Source organism: Panthera uncia, chromosome C2 (genome assembly GCF_023721935.1).
Source record: "Panthera uncia isolate 11264 chromosome C2, Puncia_PCG_1.0, whole genome shotgun sequence".
In the NCBI taxonomy this organism is placed as follows: domain Eukaryota; kingdom Metazoa; phylum Chordata; class Mammalia; order Carnivora; family Felidae; genus Panthera; species Panthera uncia.
Genome location: NC_064810.1, coordinates 83,554,176 through 83,574,862, shown reverse-complemented (window position 1 = coordinate 83,574,862; position 20,687 = coordinate 83,554,176). Strand labels below are relative to the sequence as shown.

General features: G+C 35.8%; 1 long non-coding RNA gene across 2 annotated transcripts in view; it reads right to left on the bottom strand.

The window, feature by feature from the left end:
• Positions 1-20,275, bottom strand: part of LOC125921155 (uncharacterized) — a 36,111-nt gene extending 15,836 nt beyond the window's left edge. Inside the window, exons 1-2 of one of the 2 annotated variants that reach the window (XR_007457314.1) lie at positions 19,982-20,275; positions 7,789-8,179 (exon numbers count right to left, since the gene is read on the bottom strand). This is a non-coding gene — a long non-coding RNA (uncharacterized LOC125921155). The remainder of the gene's footprint in view (positions 1-7,788; positions 8,180-19,981) is intronic. The other variant, XR_007457315.1, reaches the window with a different exon arrangement.
• Positions 20,276-20,687: the final 412 nt, after the last annotated feature.

Sequence of the window (20,687 nt, the reverse complement as noted above, 5' to 3'; positions counted from 1 at the left end):
CATTTACACAATAGAAAAATGGAAGATTTTATTAATATTAATGTACTGTTGGGAAACAAATAGTTACACTTGACTCTAATGACTGTATAGATTTGTTTTTGTCAAAAGGGGAATGGAATATTATGTTTTCTACAGTGTACATTGGCCACATGCTTTTTTATGATTAAGCTGTCTCTTCCATGCATCAGTCACACAATTTATACCTGGATAGTTTTGTATGGCTCATCAAGAAATCTTTATGCAACACAGCATTACATAAGTAGGCTGCCTGATATATTATTCCTTGTTGTAAAAATGTTTATCTTTCCTGAATGCGATGATGAGCATTTGATTCATTTGTTCATGTCTCTCTGCCGATGATTTATCAATGTCAATGATACTTAGAGGTCTGAGAGCAATTCATGTTGCTTCCAGTAAAGTTAGTATGGCAGCCCCATTGAAAGTATCCAGGGAAAACATTGCTTCTTATATGTTTAAGGTCACTTACTCTGTGACTAAAACTCTAACAAGCCAATCTCAAGAGCTTATTGTACTTTTGTGAACAAATTGGAGCAAGAATATGAGCACCCACAAAAAAATATTTCCCCAGTTCAAGTGTTACATTTGTGCGAAATTAGCTAGCAGAGGCAGGATAAGCCATGGAAGCCGACCTCTATGCTTATCCTTTCCTCTTGAAGCATGAAATAGAAGTTCAATGTTTTATTTTGACACTACAGAACTTTAAAAGTACCATTTGTTGTGCAAATTAAAATATGTGATTTGAACTATGACATGTTTCTGAATTCATCAAAATCATCAGAGATTATGCCTCTGATAAGTCTCCCCTTTGATCAGATGAATCTTAAAACTTTGCTCTTGTTAAGTAACTGCAGAAAAAAAAAGCCAGCTCTTTCAGCAGGTTGTCTGGCTGCCCGCCCCACTGATGGGAGGGAGGGGCTAAGCAGGCAGTGGGTAAATCTTCTCACGGAAGGGCTGGGAAGTATTAAATGGTGCTAGTGCTAAGTACAACCTCACATAAGCAGAAATTGGAATTTGATGACATTGCAAGGGGAGAAGACAGTGCTTGTACTGATTGTTTTTCCCCCTGGGAAGTTGGTGTCACATGCAAACTATTGTGGAAGTGTATTGATACCTATTTGATTCTCACTGGGAAAAAATTATGCTTATTAAATTCTCCTGACCAGTAGATTTTTTAGCGTTCACTTTGCTAGAGCTGAAGAGATGTGAGCAATTGCTTTTACTCTCCCAAAAGATCAGTACATTTTGTGTCTTTTTCCTCTTTTCTTTGTTTCCTTCTTCCTTCATTCCTTCTTTCCTTCCTTTCTTCCTTTTTCTGCTGTGTGCTTCAAATTGCTTTTGCTTTAAAAATCCTCAAGGTATTTATTTCTGGGTTAGGGAAGGTTGGCTCCATGCAGAAATCAAAATACATCATTCTTAATTTCCAAAGCAATTGCATTTATCTGTAGGCAAATACATAGAAATCAGGTTTCTTTGACACTTAAAAAAAAATAAAGGGATAAAACATTCAAATAGCATAAAGGGCTCCTGTGGCACTGCGTTGTTACAGCATATTAATACAGAACTCTTCAGAGTCTTAATTTCCTTGAGCAGCCCCTGTGAAATTTCATGCCAGAGAATGGGAAAGAAGGTTGGCAGCCAGAGAAGTAGATGCCAAATGGCTCCTCACTGGCAGTGGCATCTGGATGGGAGGTTGGCCTGTCTCCGGGACTCTTGGCCAACAGCACTGTTGTCTATACAGACGGCTGTGTATCTGTTCAAGAGTCCAACAACTGTGTGTGTGTATTTTGGTAAGCTATTATTTCTGGGCCAAAGATTTCCATGGCATTTTTGCATCTGTTGGCACCAATTCTATATTCAGTGCCTCCCCCCTTCCCACCCGCTGCTACATTTTAGTTTTCTGATCAAAATCGTTGCACATAAGTGGAAATGCATTAAGAGGAGAAAAATACATTTCTGAAGATTTTTTCTGATCCCACCAAGCATATATAAGTATGGCAGTGGCATTATTCTGGATGGACTTTCTTCCTTCCTACCATCCTTGAAAAATGTGAAAATTCCAATCTCAATGCAAAAATTTCCTTCATCCTTACAGGATTTAGATAGAACCTAATTAGAGAACTATCAGAAATCACTTTAATCATCAGAAATAAATGGACCATTAGGAAATTTAAAGTCAAGTTACTCTTTCGGTGTTTCCAGAGAAACAAAACTATTTTATAATTTTATAAACTGCAGTTACTGCAATATGATGCCAACAGTTGCCACACATCCAGTCAACTAGTTTGTCAAAGTCCTGCTTTATTGTCAAGGCTACAGCCTCTCAAGCTTTTAAGATTTCTTTACCCCAAAGTAATTTGCTTTCAGGGTACTCCCACGTTAATGTAATTCAGCCAACATCTATCATATGGACTATTTATACAAAAGCTGTGGAATACAAAGTCAAATAAGATAACTGCCCCCAAAATTTTATACTTTTTTCCTTTTTGGATGAAGAAAATTGGGAACAGACTTTTAAACAAGTTACAAAAACACCAGGAAAAAGAAATTAAAGCTAAATAGAGGTCCAGACTACCATATGGCATATGCCAAGAGTGGGGCAATAAAGAAATAAACCCATTTTTATGCATATTTTACAGAAACATTCCAGTTGAGCTTAGTTTTTTTTAAAGCTGGAGGGGTTTGTGGAAATCATATAATCCAAAATTTTTCTATTTCTGATGAGGAGACTGGTGGCCAAAAAGAAGTAATTTGACCATGGTCACACAGTAATTAGTATGAGGAGACAGATCTTGTTCTATCAGTGCTACTCCTGGTAATTTTAGAGTTATGACATATTTAAAATGAAATTTGCAAGGAAATCCTTTAAAATGGCATGGCATAATATTGTAAGATAATCATAAACAGTGAACCAAGACTAGGGAATTGTTGTGTGATGAAAATGAGAGGTAGAATGAAGTTACTACCATTATAGGCAATTAATTCTCCTTGGCTAGAGTGGCAAGGGCAGGACTCCCAGAAAGATCACTCAAAACCAGCCTGTAGATGCTGCAGTTAATTGCACAAAGAACAGCTGCTACAACTTTTCTCTCTCTGGCCTGTAGGCATCTCTATGCAGAAAGCAGGAACAGTACAGAAGCTTATAGATGATCACAATGTTACCTCCATCCTCCAGGTGATCATAGAGTCATAAAAAATGACCCCCACTCAGATACAGCAGTTAAGTGTTACCATTACCAATCTGGAAAAGACTGAGGGCTCCATAGTCTGAGGTAGGGCGTTACAAGTGTATAAATAGTCATATTAAGTCAAAGTTATATAAAATATGGTGTTGTCTATTTTGGGCACTATATCGGGTCCCTTTCCAACTTGGTAGTGAGCAAAATAATCCCGTTGTCCAAGTTAAACTAGGTAATTAACATCTGCTAGATTGGAGCCATGTCAAACTTGATCATCAACACACAAAATCAATTAAAAGAGGTTGTAGGATGCCCAGACCGGAAGGACTTCTCCATAACCTAAAAGAATGAGCAGATCTGACAGAAGAATGTGTCAATTAGAAAAGAGTTTGGTCAACTACAAAAACAGAAAATAAACAAAGAGGTATATATAGGCAGTGTCCATCCCACAACTATCCTAGACAAAGGTGCCCTGGTCCAAGGACCCACTACTGATCATACTTTTTTAGTTTCTGTATTTCCTGGTATTTTGGTGTCTGGGGCCTTGGGGACACTTCCCAGGGCTAGCTAATTCCTAGAGTGCAAACAACTCAAGGAGACTATACTTTCATATGCAAACCAACCTAATCAAAGCCCATACCCCTTAATCCCTCCTTTATCTAGCTTTTAGACTCTGAGCCACTATCCACCTGCCCTAATCACTCCAGGGCTCAGTACCAGACCCAAGAGATACCCCTAAACCCCAGAGCCTGCTGAAATTATTAAAACAAACCAACCCTAAACCTGCTTATCCTGCCTCTTCCATACCCTAAACAACCATAATAAAGGCCCTTGTTCATGTTTTTCCCTTGCTGCCTCTGCCTCCTGACCAACCCTAATCCCTCCCTGTGTGCTGCTCCCCCCTTGCATAGCATGCTATGCCTCCTATTTCTAGGGATCTTATTCCTTCATAACATCACTTCCGTATCTGTGTGTCTTGCCCTACCTGATTAAAACAAATCCCAGGTACATTTTAAAACCATTACTCTGAAAATAAATAAATAAATAAATAAATAAATAAATAAATAAATAAAATAAAACCATTACTCTGGTGCCAGTAGCAGTGAGCTAGCAAATCTCTACTCGTCTGAAATCGTTGAATAATCTAAACACATAGCCATCTCCTTCTGTTTCCTGTCCCTTCTTTTACTTCTGTTCTAATTCAGCATCTCAGGTAGCATGTCTATAGGGACAGAAGATTCTGGATCAGTCCCTATCATATTTCTCCTTACAGACTAGTAAATTAGATTTCCAGGTTTCTGCATCAGTCTTGTGAACTAGGTTAATGAGTCCATCCCTGAAAGATCGGCTCTTGATCAGACTGACATCAGTCTTGTGAGCCTGTATAGTGAAGGTCATGTTCTATAGCCTTGCTTCTCAAGTATGGTTCTCAAACCATCAGCATCACCAGGTAGCCTATTAGAAATGCAGAATCACATCTCAGATGCTGTAGACTTACTGAATCAGATCTATATTTTAACAAGATCCTACATTTGTATGCAAATTAAAATTTGAGAAGCACTACTCTAGAGTAGGGACAAGCAAACTTTTTCTAGAAAGGACAAATAGCAAATATTTTAGTTTTGCAAAATGTACAGTCTTTATTGCAAGTACTAAACTCTGCCATTTTCATAAGAAAGTAGCCATTGATAATATGAAAATAAGTAAACATGGCTATGTTTCAAAAACTTTTATGTATGGACAATGAAATTTGAATTTTGTATAATTTTCATGTCACAAAATATTTTTTAAATGTTTTTGAATCACCTAAAAATGTAAAAAGCATTCCTAGCTTGCAAGGCCTTAGAAAAATAGGTGGCAGGCCAGATTTTCCCACTGGCCATTGTTTTCCTATCCTTGTTCTGGACTATGAAAAATTCAGTAGGATCAAGTTGTTCTTTGAAGTGAGGCATTCCCTGTTGACCCACCCCAAAGTCCCATGTGCCAAGTAAGACTTTATACTTTAATTTAGTAAAGACTTTCCTCTTTAAATTACCAGAGATGCATTATTTTTTTTGTTTTGAGCAAGCTTGATGAAATATAATTCACTCCTTTAATAATTAAAATTTTTAATTAAGACTTTATAGAAACATAGGAATTCTAGAACATGGATGTAGAAGTTCACAGAATGAGCTACCTCCCTAATGGAACTGTTTAATAATCTGGAATATCAGTGTTTTAGTCAAACAGGCCATTTCCAATTTATTTTATGTGGTTGCCTGGGTGATCTGACCATGAGAAGCAACGAGGAAGTGATAAACCAATGAACCGTCCTACAACCATGCACTCATATGCAACAAGAATGGTCCAAAGCTTACATAACAAAGTACAGACAGAAGCACACAGAGTGCCTATTAGCTGATTTTTAATCCATGTTTATATGTGCCAAATGGCAGGAATATTCTGGTCTCTTGATTTTCTGTCACCATTTATGTAGCAGGATATCTGTTTGGAAGCATGTCACAATCACCAGTCAGCCCTGCCACCATCTAGTTCATCAGTCAGCCACAGAAATGGTCTGGCCACCTTCAATGGTTTTTTTTTTGTTTTTGTTTTTGTTTTTTGTTTTTTTGTTTTTTTTCCCAATGAGATAAGGCAATTGACCCTGCAATTCTAATAAGTGATATGAAGTGAGTTGGTGAATTCAGAATATCATTCTTACCATTTGAATTTTTAGATCTTTTTCTCTCTGATTGGATTACCTTTTAAAAAGTATTTCCAACATGATTCTTTAAGTAGTAACTTCAGATAACACTAAAGGTCGCACGTGTGATACACTTCAATTTCTAGACATCCACTTCACAATATTAGTTCTTTTAGTCTGAAAGAATTTTTACTTTATGCATTAAATCTTGCTACATAAGTTTTTAACTGTGTGTGTTTATCTCCAGTTCTAAATCCTGGATATATATCAGAATCAACTGGGGAATTTTTGAACATGCCAATGCCCACCAGGTTCCCTAAGACCAATAAAATGAGAATCTGGTGGAGAGTCCTGATTTATTTATTTATTTATTTATTTTTATTATTTTTTTTTTTATTTGAGAGAGAGAGAGAGAGTGCAAGTGGGGAAGAGGGACAGAGGGCAAGGGGAAAGAGAGAATCTCAAGCAGGCTCCACACTGAGCATAGGGCTCTATCCCTTGACCCTAGGATCATGACCTGAGCCGAAATCAAGCGTCTGATGCTCAACTGACTGAGTCACCCAGGTGCCTCTTGATAACTTTATTTTAAAAAAATTTCTTCCAGATTATTCCAGTGTGTGGTGGTTGAAAAAAAAAAAACAAAACTGTTTTTGGTGATGACCAAACAAGAGTGATACACTTTAGTATTAAACATTGCTATTTTTTCTGAAAGTTTTATAATACACCCTTTTAAAATTTAAAAGTGAATTAGGTACACTATTAAAAGAAGAAATAATTGGGGCACCTGGGTGGCTCAGTCGGTTAAGCGTCTGACTTCAGCTCAGATTATGATCTCACAGTTTGTGGGTTCGAGTCCCACATCTGACTCTGCACTGACAGCTCAGAGTCTGGAGCCTATTTTGGATTCTTTGTCTCCCTCTCTCTCTGCCCCTCCCCTGCTCATTCTCTGTTGCTCCTGGTCCCTCAAAAGTAAATAAACATTGAAAAATTTTTAAAAAGAAAAAAGAATCATTCTGACTCTTTGTGAAAACTACTTCCAACATTTTCTTAGGAGTAGTATACATACAACTAAAACTGTAAGCCTCCTTTATTTTTTTAACCTAAATAAATTGGCTTTAGATATTGATTGAATGGGATCTAATAAGTACATACTCCCTAATGTCCTCGAAATATGACAGTTTTATTACTTCTCAACACTGTTTCAAAAACTATAATTGCATCATACTGTCTCTCTGTGTTCTTTTGTCACTTTCATTCTCTGTTAGATGGCTAATATCAAAATAAATACATACTAAATTACCAAAATGCATTTGTTCTGATGTTATTTTTATTTTTGTTGTTTGTGCTTGGTGCTTTACCATTTCAGTTCTACAGAATATGAGATTCTTCTAAGTAAACATGACACAGATCTGTCTCTACCATCACCCCAGAAGTTTTTGAAGACATTATTACAGAGATTTGGAGGGAAATAGGCCACCCTCTTCTAGCCTCTGCCCTGCCCCATCAATTCTGACTTTTGTGCCTCTGAGAAGCGGCTAAATAACTCAAAGTAGCACCTTGGGATATCTACTATCCAGGCACACTATTCATTTTTTCTCAGTTCTCACTGAGGGATAAATGAGCATTAAGTTTTGTTTTGTTTATTTTGGAGTGTGCAAAGGAAAAAAGGATCATTAGTTGTTCTTAAAACATTTTTATGTGAAACAAACTGAAGGTACTTGGACTATTCAAATTTTAAACGGTTGTGTTAATAATAATTGTTAATTATTGAGCACTTTCATGCTAGACACTGTGCTAGGGTGCTTTACCTACATTATCTCATTTAATCCCCACAATAACACTATTATATAGACTGGAAATGCTCCCATTTTACATTGAGAAGCTGAAAAATTAGGTTAAATAACTTACCCAAACTCACACAGCTACCTCAGTAGGACCAAAGTTTGAAAGTAGATCTTTGGGATTCCAAAACAACCCTGACCATTCCCTGCATAATCCAAAAGTACAGTGAAGTCAATGGTTCCCTTTACTATGACCTAAAGGAGAGAGAGAGAGCCTGGGTTCTTCCCATAACTCACACTTTGTCTAGGCACATAATTTGACTCTTGGTTAATAATCAGTCAGCTCAAACAGGTATCGCTTTCTGACCAATCTGTTCGTAACTCATCAATTCAAGAAAAGCAGTCAAGCTGGCCGCAGTTTTGAATAGCTGCCTCAGGAAGATGGTCTTTTCAGTTTGGGATGGAGACACATGGTTGGGAGAAATCACGCTGCCAGTGTTTCAGAAAAATATTCAGCTCTGAAAAAAAAGACAATTAAAAACATTTTTTTAAATAAGTGAACATCACATACCCTAAAAGTATGTATGTGGTTTTTTTACTATGAACATTCCTTAATAGTGATTGTACATACATGTAAATGGATACAATGAATATATGTATGTATGTGTATATGTACACACACAGAGATTACTAGCAGGTGAGCATAAATTAAAGCAAGTGTGAATCCTGTCACTTTTTAGTCTTTTCTTCTACACCTGGTAAATTTAAACCCCTACAGGTCATTTTGTCAAAATACAATTTTAGGTTCTGAAATAAAATAGCAGAACAGAAACAATCTATTATAACTCACTGCCAATGTTGCCAGATAACTACAAAAAAATAGAGTGTCTCAGACAGAAATATCAATAACTTTAATGTGTGCGATTTGTTAACAGGGAAGAAAACAAGCAAACTTGCTCTCCGCTGACTGTCACTAATATTTATTCGTCCAGTGACTGTTAATCAAACCAAGTTTACAGTCCCGTACAGCACCTGTCACAGGTGCTGATCATTAATCAGCTATTACGGCAGTTTATTCTGCTGCTGACAAGTCGCAATTTTCCACTGATTCAGCTAGTTTGTCAGGTGGGAATTATGGCATAGCGCATGTGACAAAACACATCACCCTTTTTTTTTTTTTTTTGCATTTTCAGGCTTCTCTCTCCTGCTTTCTCCCCCTTTTTAGACAAACAATATCTGGGAACTCAGAAGTAATAAGGCGGAATGCATAATTAATTACCCAGCTTGCTCTAATTAGGGATGAATAAGTTGTGTCCCTCTCATCATCACAAATGTGGTGATGGGTAATACCAGTTTATGCTGTATTAACTGCAAATATGCAATCCTTCTGAGAGCACTTTTGTTGATGAATTTGATGAATGTGACAATAATTAGCAGAGACAGATGAGAGCTAAATTACTACTGACAATGTAATGCTATCCTGCTCGAGGGCCTGGGAACGTGGCAGGATAACATGGCAGGGACCTGGGCCTCGTTTCTAATTAATAGTCTTTTTTTTTTTCTTTTCCTTTTTTTTTTTTTTTTTTTTTTTTTTTTTTTTTTTTTTTTTTTTTTTTGCCAGTGGGGGAAAAAAGGAGTAACGGTAATTGTTTTCGTAAAAGGCTGCAGGGAGTTATCAGGGTAATAAAGTTAATTAGCAGAACAAACATCCTTTCACTGCCTTACCAGTCTGTGGAAAAGAGGGTAATTCAAACTGCAGAAAGATATGACGAGATGGGATGATAAGAAAAGAAATTTTACACGGGAGGCTAACAGAGAATGATTTTCTCCCTTCATTTCTTGAGCTGGATGGCATGGGAAGAAATTATAGCCCCTTCCTTCAGTTCACAAAGTTCCTCATTGTAAAGAACTTTATCGTTATGATTTTGAGTTTGGGATATAAAGTTAGCTTAGATCACATTCCACTGTTTACTTCTTTCTTTTCCAGGTAGTGATAGGTGTAGTCAATTCAAGCATAGAAGTAAGTTGGAGCATTTGCCAAAGAGAGCACTTAGCTGTATTTCGTCCTACAGAAGTCTGTTTCATTAACTGAATCTTTTGGGGAAAGTGAGAAATTGTTAAATGATTTCCACAAGTACTATTAGTTTATTCTGTGTACATTAAAAAAAATTAAAATGAGATTTTAATAATATACATGCTATTTTATCCTATTTTGTAGTCTCAAAATATCACTTTTGTTAGAATAGGAAAACATTATTTTTCATTTCTGTTGCAGCTTTTCACAAATACAAGTAACTGGTCAAAAAAGGTGAAGGGTTTAATGAATCTCAGTTTTACATTAGAGTTTTATTCAGTTCGATTTCATTCAATTCACACTGCTTGACCTAAGTAGATACAACATAAAGGGAAAACATCCAAACATCTGAAGCTTTTGCAAGTTCATTTTCTCCCTTTAAAGACCATTAGTGGTTGGCCTCTTTTAAACACCAATGCTTGAAACATTTGTTTAATATTAAGTAAAATCAGAAAGTGCCTATGGATTTTCATTCCTTTTAGGCACATTTTTAACAACTTTATTTTGTGCTTTTTAAAATCATTAGATATCTCACAAGTTCTACATACTTACCATGCATATAAATATGTACCCATTTACTGCTTGTCAAAGCTAAATAAAGCAGCCTACTGTAATGACTGTGTTTCATTCTGAAAACATAAGGAGTCAGCAATAACCCTACTTCGCGTTTGACAGCACTGCACCGGGTGACTGTTCAGCACAGAATTCTACAGGAAGAAACCTCTACCAAACATGAGGAAACATCTACCAAAATGGCCTTCACTTCTAAAAGCTGTATTTTTAAAGTGCTATTCTTGTCTCCAAAGACAAGAGCGGTGTGAGGGTGGACTATAACATCGAACTAAGAATCCGAAAACTTGAGTCCTTCACTGGGTCTGCTACTAACAGCTATATGATTTTGAGCATTTCCCTGTCATGCCTCTACTCTTCAATCTCTCTGTGAAGAGAGATTCACAACTCAGTGAAGAAGAGTTTCATCTGTGAAACTGGGTGCCTTCCCTACCTACCTCATAGTATAGTTGTTGACACAAAAGAAATCATTTTTGAACTTTGTAAATGAGATTATCAATGAATATAACGTTAATATGATTACAATTTAGAAAACATCATGAAAAATAATCTTGAGACAATCCATCTCCTCTTCATAACCCTCCCATGTAATATTAGTCAGAAACCAGAGCTAAAAGATTTGACCAGAAGTTTTAGAATTCAAGTAAGAGGTACTGAAATCTAGACTTACTTTGTGACTTTGCTGCTAAATTTACAAGAAAAATTATCATTGTAAAAATACCCCCGAATTCATCTGGCCAAAGCTACCTATGTTTCCAAGATTTTCTTAGTCTCTTGTTAGAAAATCCGGTTAAAGTCAAAATTAGAAGAAAATTAAACCATTAATGTAGCAGGATTTCTTAGGCTTGTCAAGTCAACTTCCATTTAAATTTTTTTTTAAGTTTATTTATTTTTGAGACAGAGAGACACAGAGCATGAACAGGGGAGGGTCAGAGAGAGAGGGAGACACAGAATCAGAAGCAGGCTCCAGGCTCTGAGCCATCAGCCCAGAGCCCGACGCGGGGCTCGAACTCATGGAATGCGAGATCATGACCTGATCCTGAACTCACGGATCGCGAGATCAGACGCTTAACCGACCGAGCCACCCAGGCGCCCCTGAACTTCCATTTAAAAATACCCAAGTTTCTCACAGACAGGCAGACACACACACACACACACACACACACACACACCAAATTTAGATTGTTATATTTTGCCTAGGATCTTTAGGAACATTTTAAAGTTTTTACCATATAATCAAACTATGTAGGAAAACTCTAGAAGTGAAAGAAGCACTGGATTCTACTTTCAACCATTTATAACAACTGTTATTTAGCTACTGTGTGAGGTAATACATTATAAGATCACTTAAAGATACCGAAAGAGGGAATGAGAAATTATGAAAGAAGTAACACTAAAATCCAAATTGAAATAGTTTTTTCTAGAAATCTATCAGAATTCTTGTTGTGAGAGAGAGAGACTAACAAGGAGCATTGTTTGTTTGTCTCCTTTGAGACCTACACAGAATTTATTGAATATTCTGGTCTTTTCCTCTCCAGCCACTACCTCCTTCATTAGACCAAAAGGTATGTCCTTTTGGAAAAGTAATGGAGTCCAATCAGCTTACTTCATTGATCTCCAAGGACTGTTGAAAATTGTAAAACTTGCTATGGGATTCTCACACACCAGAAGCCACTAGAAAAAGAATTTTGATATTCAGAACCTCATGAAAAGGTTCCCCTCGTCTTTGGATAGAGACCAAAGTGATACTTTCAAGTAAGTAATAATTTCCAATATTAGCCTACTGGGTGAGCTAAGAATGCTTAGGGAAAAAAGTTGAAATTGGAGTTTCACCAATAGAGACTGTAGGCACTGAATGCACATACTGTTGGTATTATTATGAATATTCAGGAAATTTAATTCTTTCTTTTCCTTTTTACTCTGAATTCCTTGGCCATTGTTTTAGAGAGCATTTTGACAAATTCTGTCCTTGAGGACTCTGGGGGCATTTTTGCTTCTTGCATGAGTGAAGAAGAGTGTAAGGTGGTTAAATAGTTACAAAGGACTAAAAATAAACCATAGTTTATTTTTTCAGATTTTGAATTACAAAATAGTTTAAATGTTGTCTCTAATCGAAGTGCTACATTACTATGTAATGAAATTACAATACTGCTTAATGACATTAGGAAACTGCGTGCAAAAAAATATTTGTACACAAGGTGGTGATGTTAGCAACCAACTACAGTACTTTTATTCCACAATAAATAACAACAGATTGTTTTTCCCTGAGTGGTCTCCAAAGGGTATGTTCAGGTACTCATATAATGATAGTATGTAAGGGCACAGGGCACATAAGAAACCTGTCATCATGTATCATTAAAGTCAAAGGGAAGGAAAAGAAAAAAGACAAATCACGAAAAAGAGAGTAACTTCAAAAGAATAAAATTACATTTACATGTAGTAAGGATTCAAGTATCCAGCTTTTAATACCTTTTAATAAGTTTCTGTTGACACTTACTTGGATATTTAAGTCCAAAGATTAAATCCTAAATGTAAAACTGTTTCTTTAGCTCTAATAAATTATTCCCACTTCTCAGAAAGATTTCCTCAGAAAGGCTTTACCTCACAACCTCCCCCCGCAACCTTTACAAACAGTTTTCTTTATCCCAATCCTGACTACACCATTGATCCATTGAGGGCAATGTCTTTTCCTCTATTCATGTCTCTTGTGTATAAATTCAAGTTTTGAGGTTTATGTTAGCACAATTCAGAACAATTAAAAAGTGAGGCTTGTCATAATAAATCACAAACTTTATTTCTCATGAAATGTTGGACTTACTAACCTCATCATCAATACTAAAATATAAATTAACCAATATGTGCAAACACTTAAACTAGTTCATATTGTTTGTCTATTGGTAAGTTGATAATAACCTCTAAGACATAGGTAATTAATTTTATTATTTGGCCCCCCACACCCAACTATTTATCATAGTTAAATATACTTATTCTCAAATACGTTTCTAAAAAGGCAAATGATGACATCACAGAACTTGTCGGTTACGAGGCAGAACACTTGTGTGCCATGCATGAAAAAGGCGGTTGTGTTTTCAATTTCTAGGTTTTTCTCCCAAGATGAAAAGAGCAGCAATTGTTGCTTGCAAGCTAGAAAGCAAAATATCTGTTCTTGAATTATCTAAGGATGAGTCAGAAACTTAAGCCCAAAGAAAAGTAATAAATGACAACAGATGTTTGTAAACCTGTGCTCCCCTGTTCGGTGTTTCTACGTGTTGTTTTGCCTTGATGTGCTGTCAGCCGCCTCTCACCTGGGAGTAGTGATATCTTATCAAAGCCCAAACAGTTCCTCTTCACAACAGACAGATAATAGTGCCTTTCAATTTATCATACTGGAAGTCTAAAAGAACCATGGGAACGATTGGTCAGGTGACAGCTTGATGGACAGTTTGACAGCCCTTAAAGCATCATGGGAAATGGTTGTCACCTGATTTTCAGAGCGACCAGGGAGATAACCTTCAGAATGACGAGGAAAACAAAAATCTGAATATTTGTATAAGATCCATTGGCAGCATCAGTGCTCACTTAAGTGATAATAGGTATGCATTTAGATTACTCAAAATGTTATTATCAAACCTGAGAGCTCTAACTCCAGAAGTGCCCTTCATCTCTTTAGATGCCTTTTACATTTTTATTCAAATGTCATTTGAAAAGCATATACATAATATAGGGCTTTTGATTTTAAAGAGACACAATAAAACATTTTATTTAACCACATGCCAAATATATTAGCTGACCATTAATATTCTCCAGATTTTAAATCTACTCTCCTGTTGACAAATCCTTGTACACCTTTTCCTAAATATTGTTTGCACATTGCAGTTCTAATTAGAAAAGCTGTCGTAAAGAATCCTATGTGTCAGATTGAACACTCTGGGCTAACTCAACCTCACGAAGGTCAGTGTAGCCTTGGTGTGAGAAGCAAAATAAGAGAAATCAATTTGAAGATCTTTGGCGCAAAAGTGTTTCAGTCTGTGTTTATTCATTCATACAGCCAACAAATAGGAATTGAGCACTTACTACACACAGGGTCTCCACTGGATGTATAAAGATGAGAAAGATTAAGCTCCAGCCTCAAAGTTGTCTCTAGCATGTTTTCTCTTGTGTATTGTATGTGCATTTACAATAGTTTAATGGCTTGATCTGAAGAAATTTGGCCTGAAAATTAAGATTTCAAATAAAAAAGTAAGTACTCACTGTTTATACATTTATTGAGCGTCTCCCAAGTTGAAAGAATGATTTTAGAAACAGTAGGGAGGTAAAAAAGATTTGAGATGCAATTCCCATCATTGAGGAGGACTCTAGACATCCCAAACCTCAGTCCCTTAGATATTTCATCTACTTTTTTTTCCAGAATAGACACTTAATAAATTTCTCTTTTAAAATAATATCTAACATACAGAAAAGTTATAAGAATTGTGCAAAGAACTCCTTTATACTCATTGTCCAGAATTCACCAATTGTTAACATTTTGCCACATTGGTTTTTATCACTGCTATTCTCTCTCTCCTTCACACATCCACCCTTCCTCCTTCCTCCCTCTCTTATTTAGCTATCTATTTAATATTACCTTTTTAATAGAGGGGAATGAAATTAGATTTATGTCTGATTCATCTTTACGCTCCTTCATAAAATCTAGCAACTACCTTGTATATGCTTAATAAATATATATATGAATGAATGAAAAATGATAAATAATAATCAACCTAAACCTAGTCTTTGATATCTTACATTTGTGTTTACACATCAATATAAAAGATATTGAGTAAAAAGATATTATTCGTCTAAAATATATGTACTATTTTATAAAATATGAATCTTCCCTCAATTATGTCTGATCAACAAGAGATTTAATAAGATAAATAAATAATATAATACAATTAAAATATTACAGCAAAATGTCAGGTGACTTTCCAAAGGAAGTAAAAGACGTTTCAGGTGCTTCTGGACCTTTGTCTTTGGGACAAATAGACCAACTACAGATACTAGACAAAAAGCAGGGATTTAAACAAAAACCGTCTTTCTGAAAAAGACTCTGGCATCATTCTTGAAACTGGTACCATTTGGCTGCTTGACACTTTTGGGAAAACACTCTGCTTTCACAAATTCTGATGCTTTGGATTCACATTCCAACATGATTTTCCAAGAGAAGCCAGACACATTGTGAGAACGTTCTCAGTGTTTTCCAGGGAAATGAAAAAAAGCCAGTAAATAATTTAAATGACTATTAACAACAAAATGTTCTCCATGTAATTCTTCACAAGACACATGATTTGAAAAAAAAATTTTTTTTAATGAAGCCGAAGTTTGCAAATGCAAAGCAAAATGCTTTTTGGGTGCCATATGCAAATTTAAATACTTAGAGACTGATAAAAACAAAGTTTGCTTATTTCCAATTGGGAAGACAAGATGTGGGAGGAAGATTTGTAATAACTGATACATGGACAAGGTCCCAATGCTACAGAATAACTGAATTCAGAATCATTTCTGAATCAGAGCTGGAGTTTAAATGTGTCTCCTTGTTGAAATAAACCCATGCAGCATCAGGTTGTAACAGGTCCCAGATGTAGTCCCCAGCTCACCCTCACCCGATATGAGTTAAGTTTCATTGTTAACAACTAATGTAGTCACTTAAGCCAACGAAATAAAATAAGCTAAATATAAAGCCAGAAGCAAGGTCTTATAACATATTTCATCGTAACGCCAAAATCTGTGGGCTGGCAGGTTAGAATAAGCACTAGTGCTGGGTTTTCAGTCAGACTGAAATTTTCACAGAAAGAAATTTTCAGACTAAAAATTTCACAAAAAGAAACAAAAATGATCAGTTAAGTCACAAAGCTATTTTAAAATTATGACGTGCACTTGCCCATCAATTTCAACATGCACAATTAGCTTGACTGTTAAGCAACATTTTGAAGAGACAAAAGTCTTAAATTATTGGCTTATGTAAGTTATACGCATCATGGACTTTTGAAAGTTCATGCTTACTTGCAGTGTATAAAATTGGTGATCTCTTAGCTCAAAACATGTAAATATCACCGTTTGGACTCTTCTGCTAAGGTGTAACAGGGTCTGTGGTATGAGACACTAAGAGAATTGTAAGCCTTATGATACAAATTACACAATTAAAGTCATTTCTTTTAGCTTTTTCTTCTTTCAAGGTATGTACATTACACTTCAAATGTGGGAAATTCTGGATCCATTTTCCCTTATTTTTCTGACAGTGTCTTCCTAGATTTGGTAGATATTGGTACGCAAAACACAAAAAGCTTCCCTTTCTATGCCTTATTTTATATAGGCTTTTTTGTCATTCATTTTAAATGATAAAAGACATATAGCTTGTACAATTAGAAAATAGGCTTAGGATTTTAAAATCTGCTGAGCTCATCATGTTTGTTCTGTATCTTTCCAGTAAACTGAAAGCTTGTTAGGGAAGTGAATCAATGACTGTGTTGGTTTTTTTCTTTTTTAAAGGCATTTAGAAAAGCTGTCTGATTTTCTTTTCTTTTTTTAATGTTTATTTATTTTCGAGAGACAGAGAGAGACAGAGTGTGAGTGGGGCAAGGGACAGAGAGAGAGGGAGACACAGAATCTGAAGCAGGCTCCAGGCTCTGAGCTGTCAGCACAGACAAGACAAGCCTGATGCAGGGCTTGAACACACAAACTGTAAGTGTGACCTTGACCTGAGCCAAAGTAAGACGTTCAACCTACTGAGCCACACAAGCACCCCTAGAAAAGCTGTCTAATTTTCTTAATGCCAAAAAGGAACTGAAAAATCGTAACTAACTCTCTTGTTACTTTTACAACTTCTTAGAGCTAAAAAGGTTTGATTTTTGTTTCTTTTTTTTCTTTTCAGTAAAAATATAAAAATTTAGAAGAGGGAAATATGGCAGCATATCTCACTAATACTGTTGTAAACATGCTATTCAGGGGTGCCTGGGCGGCTCAGTAGATTAGGCGTCCAACTTCAGCTCAGATCATGATCTCATGGTTCGTGGATTGAGCTCCACTTTGGGCTCTGTGCTGACAGTGAGGAGCATGCTTGAGATTTTCTCTCAATCTCTCTCTCTGCCCCTCCCCTGCCCACTGTCCCTCTCTCTCAAAAATAAATAAATATTTTTTTAAATGGAAAGAAGCATATGCTATTCAATGATTTAAGCTAAATATTTACATTTATAAGACTATGTGAATGTAGAAAGGGACTTGAGTTTAGCTTTCTGTCTACTTCTCAGTTATGATTTGTGATTATTCAGAGATATATGATAAACTTTCTCAACCTCACATATATACCGAATAATCCTAGGATTATAAAAATTGCACCTTATATGGTTCAACTTTCACTTCTACCTAACTCATTCTCATAAATTCTTCTTTTGAAGGATGTAAGAAGATTGCAAGTAACTGCATAGTATCTCCTGTAACACAGCCTACTCCCAAAGAGAGCTAATTCCCTTCTCTTTATGTTAGAATATTTATTTATTGACTTGTGTCAAAAGGCAGGTTATTCAATGTCTTAACACTTTTCCTTCAATTACACCAAAGCATAAACCAATATATCAGAAGATACTAATCCTTCTGCTGGGCTGATTTAATAAAAAGGATGCAGCACGGGGACACCTGGGTGGCTCAGTCAGTTAAGCGTCTGACTTGGGCTCAGAACCTGCTTCGGATTCTGTGTCTCCCTCTCTCTCTGCCCTCCCCGGCTCACATTCTGTCTCTGTCTCTGTCTCTCTCAAAATATAAATAAACATTAAAAAAAAATTTTTAAGGATGCAGCACAAAAATTATTTTAAATCATAAGACTAAAACATTGACGATGTTCAGAAAACAGTCTTTCTCAAAGGCAGGAAAAAAGATTATTTGCCAACCTTAGTAAAAGCCAATCAAATTTCCCTTTAACTATTTTTCTCTACAAATCGATGAAGCAATAGTAATAGAATATTTGGATTATGTTGTCCAATATGCTTATTTAGATACCTAAAAACTTCAAAAGAGAGGAGCTTGGGTGACTCAGTCGGTTGCATGCCCAACTCTGCATTTCAGCTCAGGTCATGGTCCCAGGATTCTGGGATCTGCCCTATGTCGGGCTCCACACTGAGCATGGAACCTGCTTAAGATTTTCTCTCTCTCTCTCTCTCTGCCCACTCCCTCACTCGCACACACACTTTCTCTCTTTCTCTCTCTTATGTAAAAATTAAATTAAAAATTTTTTAAAAACTTCAAAAGATATGCAAAGTATTGTTCACATTTTGTTACTATGAAATCAAGGAGGAAGTTAACCTCAAAATATAACAACACAATGGGGCGCCTGGGTGGCTCAGTCGGTTAGGCGGCCGACTTCGGCTCAGGTCATGATCTTGCAGTCCATGAGTTCTAGCCCCGCGTCGGGCTCTGTGCTGACAGCTCAGAGCCTGGAGCCTGCTTCATATTCTGTGTCTCCCTATCTGACCCTCCCCTGTTCATGCTCTGTCTCTCCCTGTCTCAAAAATAAATAAACGTTAAAAAAAATTTTTTTTAATTAAAAAAATATATATATAACAACACAACAAGTACTTGTTCAGTCACAGGCATTGTGTTCAACTACTTGGACTATCTCATTTAAACCTCACAACTGTTGAGATAGACATTATTATTGTTATTATTATTATTATTCTCATTTTACAGATGAGAAAGTTGTCAATGAGAGAGTAAGCAGCCTGGTCAAGTTTATATAGTATGTAAGTGTGGGGGTTGAAATTCCAAATAATTTACACAAAACTCATTATGCTCATTTGAATGTGAGCTTTAAAGGAAGAACAGTCTTTTTATCCAAAAAAAAAAAAAAAAAAAAGAAAGAAAAATTGTGCTATAACTATTTCTTTACCTTTCATCTCTTAGGTAATAGTAAAATCTAATTCTAAATATTTAAAGTATTTGTTTAAATTTTGTTTCTCAAATTTTGTTGGCCTTAGAAACCATTTACGCTCTTAAAAATAACTTAAGACCCCAAAGAGTTCTTGTTTATATAAGTTGTATCTATCAATATTATCATATTAGAAACTGAAACTGAGAAACTTAAAACATTTAACAATTAACTAAAAAATAACAATAAGGAACCCACTATATGTGAACATTAATTTTTTAGAAATAACTGTAGTTACCTCATGAAAAAAATGGCATTACTTTATATTTTTTTCAAATCCTATAATATATGGCTTAAGAGAAGATAGCTGAATGCTCATATCTGCTTCTGCACTCAATCTATTGTGATTTTGAAGTACATCAAGAAAATCTAGACTTTCACAAATGTGTAGTTGGAAAAGGGAGTATTTTAATAGCCTTTTCAGATAATGATGCATATTATTCTTTGATACAACTTCAAAATTAGACAAATGTGGTTTTTTAAATGATAATTTCAATAAGGAATTTGAAACAATATTGGTGGACTTTTTGTGCATTGTTATATTAAAATCCATTGGGTTTCTTTGCACTTTGAGTAGATCTTTTACCTACACATGTTTTTGAAAAACTGTTAGTCTTTTGGAAAATATTAGTTCACTTCAAACCTTCCAAATGTTGACACATTTCATTATACAATATTTAAAAATCAAATCATATTGATTAATATCACCACTGATCTTACCATAAAGTTGGCTTGCAACTCAAACAGTCCTAATGCAGTAGTCCTCCCTTATCCACAGGGGATGTGTTCCAAGATTCCGGGATTCCCAGCACATGCCTGAAATCAGGGACAATACTGAACCCTATTCCCTCCATGGGTTATTTTCTGTACGTACATACCTATGATAAAGTTTAATTCATAAGTTAAGCATACTAAGAGATTAGCAACAATAACTATTAATAAATAACTAATAATAATAATTAATAATTAATAACTAATAATAAAATAGAATAAGTTTAACAATATACTCTAACAAAACTTATGTAAATGTCTTATCTCTCTCAAAATATCTCATGGCACTATACTCACCCTTATTGTGATGATATGAGATGAAAAAATGCCTACCTAATGAGATGAAATGCAGTGAATGACATAGGTATTGTGACATAGTGTTAGGCTACCATTGACCTTCTGACATACTGAAAGATGATCATCTGCTTTCAGACCATGAGTGACCATAGGTAACTGAAATTGTGGAAAGCAAACCTTGGATTGGGTGGACTACTGTAGTGCTTCTGTTGAAACAACCGTACTATTTCAGTACACAGAAGTATTTTATGCATATTCCCATTTTGTTTTTCTTTCACAGAATATTTAAAAAGACATGTACTCAGGGGAGCCTTCGTGGCTCAGTCTGTTAAGCATCCAACTTCCCCTCAGGTCGTGA